This window comes from Petromyzon marinus, chromosome 12, assembly GCF_048934315.1.
Source record: "Petromyzon marinus isolate PM22_M1 ecotype Great Lakes invasive population chromosome 12, UKy_Petmar_22M1.pri1.0, whole genome shotgun sequence".
Lineage (NCBI taxonomy): Eukaryota > Metazoa > Chordata > Hyperoartia > Petromyzontiformes > Petromyzontidae > Petromyzon > Petromyzon marinus.
The window spans coordinates 1,082,030-1,096,791 of NC_133678.1; the positions used below are offsets into that span (position 1 = coordinate 1,082,030).

Genomic DNA, 14,762 nt, shown 5'->3' on the forward strand with positions numbered 1-14,762 from the left:
TCACTCACACATCATACACTGACTCACTCACACATCATACACTGACTCACTCACACATCATAGACTGACTCACTCACACATCATACACTCGCGCAACCACTGACCCATTCACTCATCATACACCGGTTCAGTCATCGTGTGCTGGCTCACTCGCACATCATACACTCACTCACTCATCATACACTCACTCACACATCATACACTGACTCACTCATCATACACTCACTCATCATACGCTGACTAACACATCATATACTCACTCACACTGCCGCTGACTCGCTCACACATCATACACTGACTCACTCATCATGCGCTGACTAACACATCATACACTCGCTCACTCATCATACACTCACTCACACTGCCTCTGACTCGCTCACAAATCATACACTGACTCACTCATCATACACTTACTCATCATACGCTGGCTAACACATCGTGCGCTGACTCACACATCATACACTCACTCAAGCTACTACTGACTCACTCATCACACACTGACTCACTCATCATACGCTGACTCGCACATCATACACTCACTCACACTACCACTGACTCACTCACACTACCACTCACTCACACATCATACACTGGGAGTGTCGTGCTGGCAGCTATGGCTGCAGTTTTTTGTCGTACGTGTTATGTATATATTTTTTTGTTCAATTTTAATTCACAGTTCCTATGATTACTGTTGTTACATTGTTTTTTAGCTTTATTTTGGTGATTCGAAAACATATGGTTAATCTAAATTGTCTTTTGGTTGTTGTTGTTGGCTTGCACCACATTGATTTTTTCACACAGCGTTTTAAAAGTTTTTTTGTGTGTGGAATATTTGCTGGTCTATTCCAGGATGTTTCTGTTACGCGTTGTCACTTTAAGATGTTCTGTGTTCAAATTTTGTTTGTTGCGGTTGCAACCGACTTAAGAGCCGCACGAGCACAGGGCTATACCTAATAAATGAAACTTTAAACGAATATTCATCTGTTCCATCTGTACGTGGGGGAAAGAGCGTTTCCCCCTCGCTCGCGCACGTGGGTTTTTTTCCGGGTGCTCTGGCTCCCTCCCACACGTGTAAACTCTCATTATTTGACTGATAACGCCTTCATATATAGAGGATCGCAGAGCATGGAGGGCAATTGTTGGTGTCGCCGGCTCCTCGTTACCGGGTGGCTGCTGCTCCTGGCGCTTCTGAGTCGTCACCTCTCTGTCTCGTCGAGAGATATCACGTTGTTTGTAAATAGTTCCATGTACCGTACGAGGGTTATGGTCACGGCCTCATTTCAGCCGAGTTTTGTCATAGTCGGTGATGGGGAAAACACTCACGCGGCACACAACGTCCAGTATACCTGTCGCTGTGAGTGTGCCTCCATGGGCAATGGTGCACAAACACAGACAATCAAAAGACAATTCAACACATTCCGAGTCAACAATAATAATAACGCTGTGGCCTTACAGGGAAAAGACGTCATAAGCGACGTTTCGGGCCAATGGCCGTTCTTCAAATGACAAATTAGTTAAATAGGAGACTTAAAAAAAATCTTCTTACCCAAATGGTCTTTACTTGGGAAATCAACTTCGGCATTGCTTTTTTTTCCAGGCACCATTCTGCTCATAGAGCAACACGCGTATTTGTCGAGCTTTCAGAATGTGTGAAAATAAATTGTCCTTATATTTTTATATCGAGCACAGACTAAAAAAAAACGAATGTGGAGGATGCGGGCATCGATCCCGCTACCTCTCGCATGCTAAGCGAGCGCTCTACCATCTGAGCTAATCCCCCAGACACAAGGGAAGAAGGCGTGGGGTCTCTGTCTTCTCCTTCTTCCTGCCACGCGCTCGCACTCAGACAGCCACGTGGTGAACTCGAGGCGAGATCTCAACTCGTTGGAGTTACAGAGCTCTCAATTAGAGGGAGGGATGCGGGTGGAGAGAAGGAAAGGTCTCAGTTGGCAGGGAAGAATGGTGGAATGGAATAATGAGCGGAGTTAAGAGATGGAGAATTGAGTAAGGGAAGGGAGTGTAGTAGGATGTGTAAAGAAAGGGATGGAGGGAATGAAAAACGGGAAGCTCGGGGCACTGAGTTCTTAAAGAGTGAGTCCCTGAATCATGGGGAGGGGTAACGCATGCACGAGCCTCATCTTGGCAATGGGAAGGAGCGCGTGGGGTCTCTGTCTTCCCCTTCTTCCTGCCACGCGTTCGCACTCAGCCGACCACGTGGCGAGTCCAGGGCGAGAGGCCAACTCAGAGGTACAGAGCTCGAAATCAGAGGGAGGGAGGGAGGGATGGGGTGAGGGGATGGAGAGAAGGAAAGGTCTCAGTTGGCAGGGAAGAATGATGGAATGGAAGAATGAGTGGAGTTAAGAGATGGAGAAAGAGTAAGGGATGGAGGGAAGGGAGTGTAGTAGTATGTGTGAAGAAATGGAGGGAAGGAGGAATGTGTGAAGGGAGTGATTAATTTATGTGCAGAGATTTAAAGGAAGGGAAGAATTAAGGATGGAGTGAAGGAGGGCAGAATGAATAATGAGTGGGCGCGAGAAGGAGTCTTGGAGTGTCCGCGTGGCGCCCTCTGCTGGGCACGGCGCCTGCTCCTCGAGGAGTTAACGCGACTCGAGGCCCCCTCCTCGCTCCCCTCTTGCCCCCCACTCGGCCTTCAGGGAACGGGAAGACGGCTACGCGCCTACAAGAATGTCTCACGAACGTGACGTCCTTCATTAAACAACTACAACAACTACAGGCTGCATAGAACCAAATTATTATATACACACACACCACGCTCAATGACATTACGTTCTGTGAACGGTGCAAAATAAGTACCTATCGATCTTTCAAAGAATTGTAAAGTGTGCTCATTGACATTTAGCTAAATTAAAAAAAAATTTGCGTGTGGAGGATGCGGGCATCGATCCCGCTACCTCTCGCATGCTAAGCGAGCGCTCTACCATCTGAGCTAATCCCCCGGACGTGCAGCAAAAGCGCGTGGCGCCTTCTCCTGCCGCTCGCTACGCGTTCACAGAACCACGTGGCGAGACTCGGGGCGAGATCTCAACTCCCACCCCTCGCGTTAACTCGAGCGCCGCCTGTCGCCCATAGCCGAGCGCTTTCACGCACAGCAAAGCCCCTCTCACGTCACATTTCAATCAACAATGCTTTTAAAAAAATAACAATTAAAAAAACGCGGGCGACAAGAGGTCAGTGCATTGCCTAATGGACTCACCAAATGTGAAAATGTAACGAGAAAAAGATTTGTGCGTCACGTTTTCTATTTGAATAAATGTTTAAAAACATTTCGCCTGTGGAGGATGCGGGCATCGATCCCGCTACCTCTCGCATGCTAAGCGAGCGCTCTACCATCTGAGCTAATCCCCCGGACATGAAGGAGCCTCCCTCCCGTGCCGTCTATTCACACGAGCGGGTCAATGGGGCAACCTCCTTGCCGTCGCTTCTATCACGGAGAGCCACGCAGAGTCCAATGGCTTCTTTTCAGGGGGGTCCTGCCTGCAGCTGCATTGGGTTTCTATTTAAAGATGGAATGTATGTACCTATGCAATTTGTACTTACATACTTTATTGTATTTATATTCAGATATTTTCAGTGGCTTGCTTACCACGTCTGTATATTGCACGCCACTCGTTCTTTGCACTGGACGTCTGTTTAAAAAGAGCTTCAGTGCTCATCGGATTCCTCCGGTCTGAATAAAGATTCCGAGATACCGAGTAAGGCACCCATTCAGGGCGGTGAACAAGGCACCCATTCAGGGCGGTGAACAAGGCACCCATTCAGGGCGGTGAACTAGGCACCCATTCAGGGCGGTGAACTAGGCACCCATTCAGGGCGGTGAACTAGGCACCCATTCAGGGCGGTGAACTAGGCACCCATTCAGGGCGGTGAACTAGGCACCCATTCAGGGCGGTGAACTAGGCACCCATTCAGGGCGGTGAACTAGGCACCCATTCAGGGCGGTGAACTAGGCACCCATTCAGGGCGGTGAACTAGGCACCCATTCAGGGCGGTGAACTAGGCACCCATTCAGGGCGGTGATGAGAGACGATATCACGACGCGAGGTGGCGCTGGGCAAACAGAGCAGCAGCTCACGGCTTTAGGCAGTGTCAAAGGGATTGCGTAGTGTGGAATTGAGGGTCACGGGGACAGCATTTGAGTGCTTTCTTATGTTTCGTAGTGTTTATAAATGCCTACCGGGAAGGCCAAACATGACGAGGTTTGTATCTACATCATTAGACCTCCTTTGCCAGTACCAAAACCAATCAGTTTCAAGGACAATGCATATATTATCATAGCATGTTTTTTGTTTGCATTTTGACTGCAGGTATTGTGGTTAATGCAGTAACATGAATCCTTGTAAAAAGGTTTCAGTTTTGTTGCCAGAAAAAAGGGGAAAAACCCTATTATTATATGACGAGGTTTGTCTTCATTAGAACACCACTTTTTCAGATGCCACTAACAACAGCCCCACCTAGTGGACATGTCACGAACCACCCCTATGGGTTGACAGCTATGGGTTGAGCTATGAGAAAGTTGCACCACTCACAAACGCGGTGCTTCAGCGTTCTTAAAGGAAACATGCGGATCAACATTGAGTGAATGAGCGCAAGAGGCACCACGAAATGTTCGGCGCAGGTGCACGCAGGCTCTGTCTTTTTTTTTCAAAAAAATAATTCCTCCAACCCTGCTTCCATCCACCCTTCAAGTTTCAAGTTTATTTATTAGGTATAGCCTTGTGAGCCATGCGGCTCTTGAGTCGGGTGCAACCGTAACAAACAAAAAATGAACAGAGAACATCTTAAAGCGACGACGCGCAACGGAAACATCCTGGATAAACCAGCACATCTTCCAGAAAAAAACACCGTATTACAACGCTGTGTGCAAAAATCCCAGTGTGATGCAAGTCAAACAATAACAACCATAAGACAATTTAGACTAAAGTTATCAGGCCAACACTGAGAAAGTCAGAGGGGTTATTTGGCCGTACTTCCTGACACGAGTGAGTGCAGGTTAGTAAATGGGGGTTGCCCAGGACCGGTTCTTCACTTAATTTAGACTGGAATCACAATCTATGGAATCCGATGAGCTATGCAGCTCTTTGCTCACAGTTCAGTCCCTTCCTCTCTCCCACCAAACTCGTCCCTCCCCCCCATCTCCCCCCCATCCCCCCCCCATCCCCTCCCCCATCTCCCCCCATCCCCCTGGTTGAGAGCTCTGCGCCTCCGAGTTGAGATCTCGCCCCGAGCTCCCCACGTGGTTCTGTGAACGCGTGGCGAGCAGGAGCAGAAGGGAGAGGCCCCACGCGCTCCTCCCTCGTGTCTGGGGGATTAGCTCAGATGGTAGAGCGCTCGCTTAGCATGCGAGAGGTAGCGGGATCGATGCCCGCATCCTCCACACAGACGATTATTTTTTATTTCATTTCACCAAAATGTAAATAAGCACACTTTACACGTCCAGAAAGCTTGACAAGCACTTATATTGCACCGTTTTTATGTTGTTCATGAGTGTCACGATTGTGAGCCCGCTTGTAAGCGCGGAGTCGTCTTCGTCTCCCTCCTCTCACATGAACATAGCCACTTCCGTGCCCTCGTTTAGAAGGCCGCTCTCCTATCTTACAGTTACATGCTAATTTCTCACATTACCATCATGCTAATTTATCACATTAACATCACTAGCCCCGGCCACTTCTGCAACAGGCTACGTGCGTGTCGTTGTGCTTTTGTCAAACCACTGCTGGATGAAGGCCTCCACGTGCCTCTTGGTCATAGCGGTCGTTTGACCATACTTCACCACAAACGTGAGTGCGGGACCACTTTATACATTCCTGGGAGTCGGATTCAGACAGCTGGGATCATACGTGCAGCACGCTCGCCACTAGCACCACTCCACTCAGAGATTGTGGAGGGTGGCCCAAAAGTCAGGACACTTGGGTGACATTTTAAAATGGAAATTAAAATCGACTAAAGACGAACGAGTTCAATTTGTTTTTATGTGTGCCAATGAAGGCAGCTGTAATGTTTAAAAACAGTCCTACATTAATTTCAAAAATAAATTAATGCATGCATTAATGTAAGTCATTATGAACGTTTGTTAAAGTAAAATAAATCATCCTTTGTTAAAGTAAACTAAATCACCCTTTGTTGATTTACACCTCCGAGCAGCACGTTTGGCTATTGTAGGGTGAGAAAAAAGTTATACACACATAATATAAATATAATAACCCTATGTATACTTACTTTTTGGCCAGCCTGTATATACAGCGATTCAGTGTACGCGTTCGAGAAATATCTAATTTTTTATGGCCACTGCCTTAAATATTTGGAAGTGTGACTCGATTTGTGCGGCATTATCTCAAGGACTCTCGTTTCTCTCAATGACATCACGAAGCGTTGCGCGTGAAAAGCGCTGCCAGACACTTGTTTGATTCCCAACGCCTTAAAATGATCGCGGTCTCAAAGTCTCAGAGCTTTTACAATCTTCTAACTACTTCCAAAATCGAACTAAAAAATACGAGTGCTTCAACGGTGCGCATCTATATGAATAGTTTAACAAAAAAAAATTTGTCTAGAATAAACAAGCCCCGCCGCCGATTTAGGCGGCATATACAGTTTACGCGTGGGGCAATCACAACATTGTGTGGGAGAGAAGATGAAGGCACTTGACTCGATTACCAAATGCTAACGAGCTCCAGAATAAACGCTTCGTTCGAGACCCAAACATCGCACCTCCTGGTTTTGACATTCCTCCTCGTCCTCGAAGGCAGCGGTGGTGTACCCATCGACCGCATCAGAACACCAGCAGGCCGATGCGCGCCTCTCCTTGATGAATGTTAAATTAAAGGCGAGCCAGAGTAGTGCGACTGTGGCCACGCAACCCAAACTTTGATTTCTAAAAGTTTTTTGGTTTGGCCATGTTTGTTGTAGTATGGAGTTAGACTGATGGCCTTCATCTAAGTTTTCTTGTTGTCGTTTGACTTGCATCCCACTGGGATTTTTGCACACAGCGTTGGTGTACGGTGCTATTTCAGGAATATTTTGATGTTTTTTTCCCTGGATTTTCTGTTTGCACAGTCACATAGTCACTTTAAGATGTTTTCTTGTTCATGTTTTTGTTTTTTTGCTTGTTGCGGTTGCACCCGATTCAAGTGCCGAATGGCTCACAGGGCTATACCAAATAAATAAAACTATGAAACTATAACCCTTGAGCTACACCATTTCAAACCTTTTAAAACAGTCTGCCTCAGCAGCAGACCATGCTTTCCCACCTGATGATGGACACTTGTGTTGCGTCCGAAACGTGATTTATTTTCTATATACGTGACTTTACCGAAAGAAAAACGCAGAATGGATTCCTGCAGTCACGAAAGCTTCAAATCAAGAATGTAAACTCCGTCTATTTCCGGGTGTTGCGATTTCCTCCCACCTCTATAAACAATCATCGGCTGAAAACATCTTCATGTTGAAAAGATCTGGCTGCCTTCCCGCTTGTCTGTGTTTTGTTCTTGTATTGGGAGTCGTCCTCTCTCTCTCTCTTTCTCTCTTTGAGAGCGAGCCACAACCGTGCAGTGGCACGGTGTTCTAAGTTGGCATTACTATCACGCTGAGCCTCCCACTGAAGGTGTCTGGCACTATTTGGACACATGTGTAGGATAGGCAACAGGATAATTAAACGTGGGTTTTTTTTCCGTAAAAATGGAAGGACTCGGGAAGAGGGGAAGCCCTAACAGAGATTGGTGCCACGAATATGTGGCACTACTTCACCATGTTGGCACGAGCCAGAGGGAAGTGGACACAAATCACGACATGTGTAGTGGATTACTTCTAGATTTAAATCTTTCGTGACTGCTAGGATCCATACTCTTTGGTTCTATTGGGTAAAGTCACGTAGGTAAAAAATTAAATAATGGATTACTCCTGCGGGCTCCCTGCTGCCCATGTGATCGTGATGGACTCCTCGCGGTGCAAGCGCCGTGCCCGGCAGAGGGCGCCACGCGGTTATTGCAAATCTCCTCGCGCCCGCTCTATGATTAATTATAATTCATTCTGCCCTCCTTCCCTCCATCCTTAATTCCTCGCTCACTTAAAATCTCCCTTCATTAACACATTCCTCCTTCCCTTACTCTTTCTCCATCTCTTACTCCACTCATTCTTCCCTGCCAAATGCTACATGTCCTTCTCTCCACCCACATCCCTCCCTCTAATTGAGAGCTCTGTAACTCTTGAGATCTCGCCTCGAGTTCACCACGTGGCTGTCTGAGTGCTAACGCGTGGCAGGAAGAAGGAGAAGACAGAGACCCCACGCGCTCGTTCCTCGTGTCTGGGGGATTAGCTCAGATGGTAGAGCGCTCGCTTAGCATGCGAGAGGTAGCGGGATCGATGCCCGCATCCTCCACACAGACAATATTTTTCAAAAATAAAACCACTTTTTACATTCACGAGCAGAGAACCCATTGCGCTTAAAGTAATCAAACATTTTTTTATGCAATATTAACATGCCAAGACAAAATGTATTGTACTCTTTGGTTCTATTGGGTAAAGTCACGTAGGTGAAAATAAAATAACAAAAAATCACGACGTTTCGGCCACAACACAAGCGGCCTTCATCAGGTGAAGGGACGAGACTGTCTGGAGGACAGCGCTGTTTTATTATTTTCATTATTTAATTGTTTCCCTTCTACGTGACTTTACCGAAAGAACCAAGACTAACAACAATAGAGCTCTCGTTGCGGTGGACAAGAGCCCCGCCAGCAGCCAGCCATCAAACCAGACGAGGCATAGATTTGTTTTAATAATACCATAGTAGTAATGGAATTATAATGGTTTATTTTATTCACGTATATCTATTCACGTAAAACAAATACTATGTATTGTTTTACGAATGCAAATTAACCTCACTCCCATCCGTCTACTCCTCCACTCCTCCCCAATCCCTCCACCCCCTCATCCATCCACTCCCCCTCCATCTCTACACTCCCTTCCCATCCCTCCACTCCTCCCCCCAATCCCTCCACTACCCCCCCCCCACATCTTTCCACCCCCCTCCAACCCTCCACTCCCCCCCAATCCCTCCAATACCCCCCCCTCCAACCCTCCACTCCCCCCCAATCCCTCCACTACCCCCCCCTCCATCCCTCCACTCCCCCCCAATCCCTCCACTCTTCCTCCATCCGTCCACCCTCCCCCACCCCTCCCCAATCGCTTCTCCCTCCCTCTGATTTCGATCACTGAGCCGACGAGTTTACATCTCCCTGGGTTCGCCACAGGCTTTGCTGAGAGGGGCCCCAAATGCCCTCTCCTCGTGTCTGGGGGATTAGCTCAGATGGTAGAGCGCTCGCTTAGCATGCGAGAGGTAGCGGGATCGATGCCCGCATCCTCCACAGTTTATTTTCTTTATTAAATAGACATTATATATGTTAAAGTATTTAATATTTCAACGCATGTACGTGTTTCAAAGATGATTGCTTATTATACAATACTTATTATACAATACTCAATGCACTGTTGGATGTCAGCAAACGGCTGAGTAGTTATTGCAAGAGAGCGAGAGATGTGAAATGTGAGTGACAAATCAAGACGAAAACACAATGGTCAAATCAATTACCGATGGGGCGGCTGCGGCAGCTGCTCACCACTCACTGAATGCCACTTAACACGTGATGTCGGTTGTTGTTGTTGTAGCCAATGTTGTTATTACTCTTTGTTTTTTTCGCTAAAGTCACGTAGGTGAAATAAAATAAAACAGCTAAATTAAATCACGACGTTTCGGAGGCAACACAAGCTTCCGTCTTGTGTCAGATATTTATTAATATCTGTGTCAGATATTCTGCTGTGACTGTTCCACCTGAAGACGGGAGCTTGTGTTGCCTCCGAAACGTCGTGATTTAATTTAGTTGTTTTATTTTACCTACGTGACTTACCGAAAAAACCAAAGAGTATGGATCCTTGCAGTCACGAAATCTTCAAATCTAGAATTAATGTTGTTATTGCGAGGCCAGGGGTGTCAGCAACATGCCTGGTGACGATACATATTCCAGACCCACCGTCTCGCATTCACCACAGCGCATTGGGGCTCTTGAAGTATTGAGGTGGGGGGTTTTTTTGTACCGAATTCGAACAAAAAAATGTCTCGTGTTGCTTTTTGGGTTTTACCGACCCATGGGTTCAGCCCTCGGCCACCCGACACAGTCACGTGGACAATAGACACGTGGCGAGTTGGTGAACTTTACAAAACGAGATGTTCCATCTCAAGGAGCAATCATACAAACTTGATTTGAAGCTTTCGTGACTGCAGGAATTACTCCAAGAAAACCTCCCCTTGGTGTCTAAAAACTCAACACATTCGTCAATACCGCTCACGCGTCTGCTGAACAGAAATAGTAAAAGTACTAGGCGCCTCGTCACAAAACACATGCGATGTCGCCCCTGTTCCATTCTTAAATATCGCAACATGTTCAGGAGCTCGATGTCAATGTCTGCTGCTGGCTACGACGAGTGAAGATTCAGAATCTGAATATGTATTTGCACTGGAGGAATCCGATGAGCTATAAAGCTCTTTTTCACACATGTCCAGCGGTTTCGTTGCTTTATCCTGGTAACGGTGGCGCCGCCTATCGCCCATAGTCGGGCACGGCGTCTTCACGAACAGCTAAACTTGCTCGTCACATCTCATTCGTCTTCAGTGGCTTAAAAACAGCAAAATCGAGGGCGACAAGCGGTCAGTGTCTTTCCAAATTTGTTCACCAATGTGAAAATGTCACGAACAATAATGCTGACCGTTACATTTAAAATTAGATTAAAAAAAAAATTCGCCTGTGGAGGATGCGGGCATCGATCCCGCTACCTCTCGCATGCTAAGCGAGCGCTCTACCATCTGAGCTAATCCCCCTCGGCGTGTGAGATGGCTTCTTGAGTCCCTTATCTGAGTCACCCTCCTAGCACGGCGCGTCTTTTCATCAGGGTCCCCTACATTTCGGAGCATTTTTAAAATCGGGGTGCCCCCTTTGAATCATCAAAGGAACCTCACATCATCGGCCGCCTGCGAACGCATCTTATCAGTCAGCAGCATTGGTTTAATACTAATGAAAGCTGGTACCCATTTAACTCACCCACCCAATCACTCACCCACCCAACACTCACCCACACAACACTCACCCAACACTCACCCACTCACTCACCCACCCAACACTCACCCAATCACTCACCCACCCAACACTCACCCACCCAACACTCACCCAATCACTCACCCACCCAACACTCACCCACTCACTCACCCACCCAACACTCACCCACCCAACACTCACCCACTCACTCACCCACCCAACACTCACCCACTCAACACTCACCCAATCACTCACCCACCCACTCACCCAATCACTCACCCACGCAACTCTCACCCAATCACTAACCCACCCAACACTCACCCACTCACTCACCCACCCAACACTCACCCAATCACTCACCCACCCACTCACTCACCCAATCACTCACCCACGCAACTCTCACCCAATCACTAACCCACCCAACACTCACCCACTCACTAACCCACCCAGCACTCACCCAATCACTCACCCACTCACTCACCCACCCAACTCTCACCCAATCACTCACCCACCAAACACTCACCCACTCACTCACCCACCCAACACTCACCCACTCACTCACCCACTCACTCACCCACTCAACACTCACCCACTCACTCACCCACCCAACTCTCATCCAGTTCGAGATTTGAAGCTTTCGTGACTGCAAGGATTCATACTCTTTGGTTTCTTTCGGTAAAGTCACGTAGGTAAAATAAAATAAAACAATTAAATCACGACGTTTCGGAGGCAAAACAAGCTTCCGTCCTCAGGTGGAAAAGTCACAGCATAATAACTGTATCAAGTGGGGAGGCTCTGGGAGCCTCGAGCTTAATTACAGGCTAAGGGTGGGGGGGGGGGCAAGTAGGGGACATTGATGGGGGCGGGGCTAAGGTTAAGGTGGGGGGGAGGAGCCAAGTAGGGGACATTGATGTTGTGCGGGGCTAAGTTAATCCGTCTTTTGTTATGTTGAGGGTGCGGTGGATGCGGTGGGCCACTGCACAGGGGCAATAGAAAAATGGAAACAAAAAAAGGAAACGTTCGGAAAGAATATGCTGTGCGCTTATAAGGTAGCTAAAGTTTTGACTTGGTTTATGACATCTTTCCAGTGGTTGCTTAATTTAAAACCATCCTCTCGGTTGAAGTTGTGTCTATGTTTGTATATCTGGATGGCTTCATGGACAAATCTTTGATAATAACCGGGAGGTTTGCATAATACTTTGGTATCGGAGAAAACAATGTCATGAGAACCCGCTGTGTTGAGACAATGATCAGCTACGGCCGACGAATTCGTTCTGCCGTGTTTCAAATCTGATTTGTGCTCACGAATTCGGTCAGAAATATGTCGTTTTGTCTCCCCGATATAGCAGTCACCGCAGATACAACTCAAATTGTAAACACCGGGGTACTGTAAGTCAGGGATGACATCCTTTATGGATGGGATCAGATCACGGATTTTGTGTACTGTATTTAATCGAACCTGGATCTTGTTTGTTTAGAATTTTGGAAATATTTTTGGTAACGCCTATGTATGGCAGTGTGATGATTTTGATCGGAGTGTCAAGTGGTTGTTTCTGTATGGAGGGAGAGACAGCTTGGCGGATGATACGGTCAGAGTAACCGTTCATCTTGAGGGCTAGATGTACATGTTTTAATTCACTGGTCAGGTGGTGTTGGTCAGAAATGCAATGAGCTCTATGGTATAATGTTTTGATGAGATAATTATTTTGAGCCGGGTGGTGGTGGGAATCAGGCTTCAAGTAGGAATCTGTGTGGGTGGACTTCCTGTTAACAGAATGTCCCAAAGAGCCATCAGTCCTCCTCTCAAACAGAACATCCAAGAATGTCAGCTTGCCATTTTTCTCCACTTCCATGGTGAATTTGATGGATGGGTGTCTGGAATTGATGTGGTCTAGGAAATGGTTCAAAGCTGGGAGGCCATGTGGCCAAATGACGAAAGTGTCATCCACATATCTCTTCCACAGGGAAGGACTAAGGATGGATGTCTGAATGGCGTCTGATTCAAATTTCTCCATGAAAACATTGGCTATCACTGGTAACAAGGGGGAACCCATAGGGGTACCCTCATTTTGTTTGTAGAAGGTGCCATTCCAAGTAAAGTAGGTGTTGGTGAGGCAGTGCCTAACCAGCGCAGGTACATCAGGGTCCAGTCCATGTTGGACCAAATCTTCAATTATTGTTATGGTATCAGGTACTGGGACCTTGGTGAACAGTTACCCATTTCACTCACCTACTCAAATCTCACCCAATCACTCACCCATTCACTCAGCCACACAACACTCACCCATTCACTCACCCATCCAACTCTCACCCATTCACTCACCCACCCAACTCTCACCCAATCACTCAGCCACACAACACTCACCCATTCACTCACCCACCCAACTCTCACCCATTCACTCAGCCACACAACACTCACCCATTCACTCACCCATCCAACTCTCACCCATTCACTCACCCACCCAACTCTCACCCAATCACTCAGCCACACAACACTCACCCATTCACTCACCCACCCAACTCTCACCCATTCACTCACCCACCCAACACTCACCCATTCACTCACCCACCCAACTCTCACCCATTCACTCACCCACCCAACTCTCACCAAATCACTCACTCACCCAACTCTCACCCATTCACTCACCTACCCAACACTCACCCAATCACTCACCCACCCAACACTCACCCATTCACTCACCCACCCAACTCTCACCCAATCACTCAGCCACACAACACTCACCCATTCACTCACCCATCCAACTCTCACCCATTCACTCACCCACCCAACTCTCACCCAATCACTCAGCCACACAACACTCACCCATTCACTCACCCACCCAACTCTCACCCATTCACTCACCCACCCAACACTCACCCATTCACTCACCCACCCAACTCTCACCAAATCACTCACTCACCCAACTCTCACCCATTCACTCACCTACCCAACACTCACCCAATCACTCACCCACCCAACACTCACCCACCCACCCAACTCTCACCCAATCACTCAGCCACACAACACTCACCCATTCACTCACCCACCCAACACTCACCCAATCACTCACCCACCCAACACTCACCCATTCACTCACCCACCCAACTCTCACCCAATCACTCAGCCACACAACACTCACCCATTCACTCACCCACCCAACACTCACCCAATCACTCACCTACCCAACACTCACCCAATCACTCACCCACCCAACTCTCACCCATTCACTTACCCACCCAACTCTCACCCATTCACTCACCCACCCAACACTCACCCAATCACTCACCCACCCAACTCTCACCCATTCACTCACCCACCCAATACTCACCCAATTACTCAGCCACACAACACTCACCCATTCACTCACCCACCCAACTCTCACCCAATCACTCAGCCACACAACACTCACCGATTCACTCACCCATCCAACTCTCACCCATTCACTCACCCACCCAACACTCACCCATTCACTCACCCACCCAACTCTCACCAAATCACTCACTCACCCAACTCTCACCCATTCACTCACCTACCCAACACTCACCCAATCACTCACCCACCCAACACTCACCCACCCACCCAACTCTCACCCAATCACTCAGCCACACAACACTCACCCATTCACTCACCCACCCAACACTCACCCAATCACTCACCCACCC

The 14,762-nt window shown here is 47.8% G+C and overlaps 7 non-coding genes across 7 annotated transcripts; 3 read left to right on the plus strand and 4 right to left on the minus strand.

Annotated features, from left to right (window-relative positions):
* Positions 1–1,707: 1,707 nt before the first annotated feature.
* On the minus strand, positions 1,708–1,780 carry TRNAA-AGC (transfer RNA alanine (anticodon AGC)). Its single transcript has one exon. It is a non-coding gene; the product is annotated as a tRNA-Ala (tRNA).
* A 1,104-nt stretch (positions 1,781–2,884) lies between these two features.
* TRNAA-AGC (transfer RNA alanine (anticodon AGC)) lies at positions 2,885–2,957 on the minus strand. Its single transcript has one exon. It is a non-coding gene; the product is annotated as a tRNA-Ala (tRNA).
* Positions 2,958–3,293: 336 nt separating this feature from the next.
* Positions 3,294–3,366, minus strand: TRNAA-AGC (transfer RNA alanine (anticodon AGC)). The gene has a single exon. It is a non-coding gene; the product is annotated as a tRNA-Ala (tRNA).
* Positions 3,367–5,322: 1,956 nt separating this feature from the next.
* Positions 5,323–5,395, plus strand: TRNAA-AGC (transfer RNA alanine (anticodon AGC)). Its single transcript has one exon. It is a non-coding gene; the product is annotated as a tRNA-Ala (tRNA).
* A 2,924-nt stretch (positions 5,396–8,319) lies between these two features.
* On the plus strand, positions 8,320–8,392 carry TRNAA-AGC (transfer RNA alanine (anticodon AGC)). Its single transcript has one exon. It is a non-coding gene; the product is annotated as a tRNA-Ala (tRNA).
* Positions 8,393–9,304: 912 nt separating this feature from the next.
* Positions 9,305–9,377, plus strand: TRNAA-AGC (transfer RNA alanine (anticodon AGC)). The gene has a single exon. It is a non-coding gene; the product is annotated as a tRNA-Ala (tRNA).
* Positions 9,378–10,812: 1,435 nt separating this feature from the next.
* TRNAA-AGC (transfer RNA alanine (anticodon AGC)) lies at positions 10,813–10,885 on the minus strand. The gene has a single exon. It is a non-coding gene; the product is annotated as a tRNA-Ala (tRNA).
* Between the last annotated feature and the right edge of the window lie 3,877 nt (positions 10,886–14,762).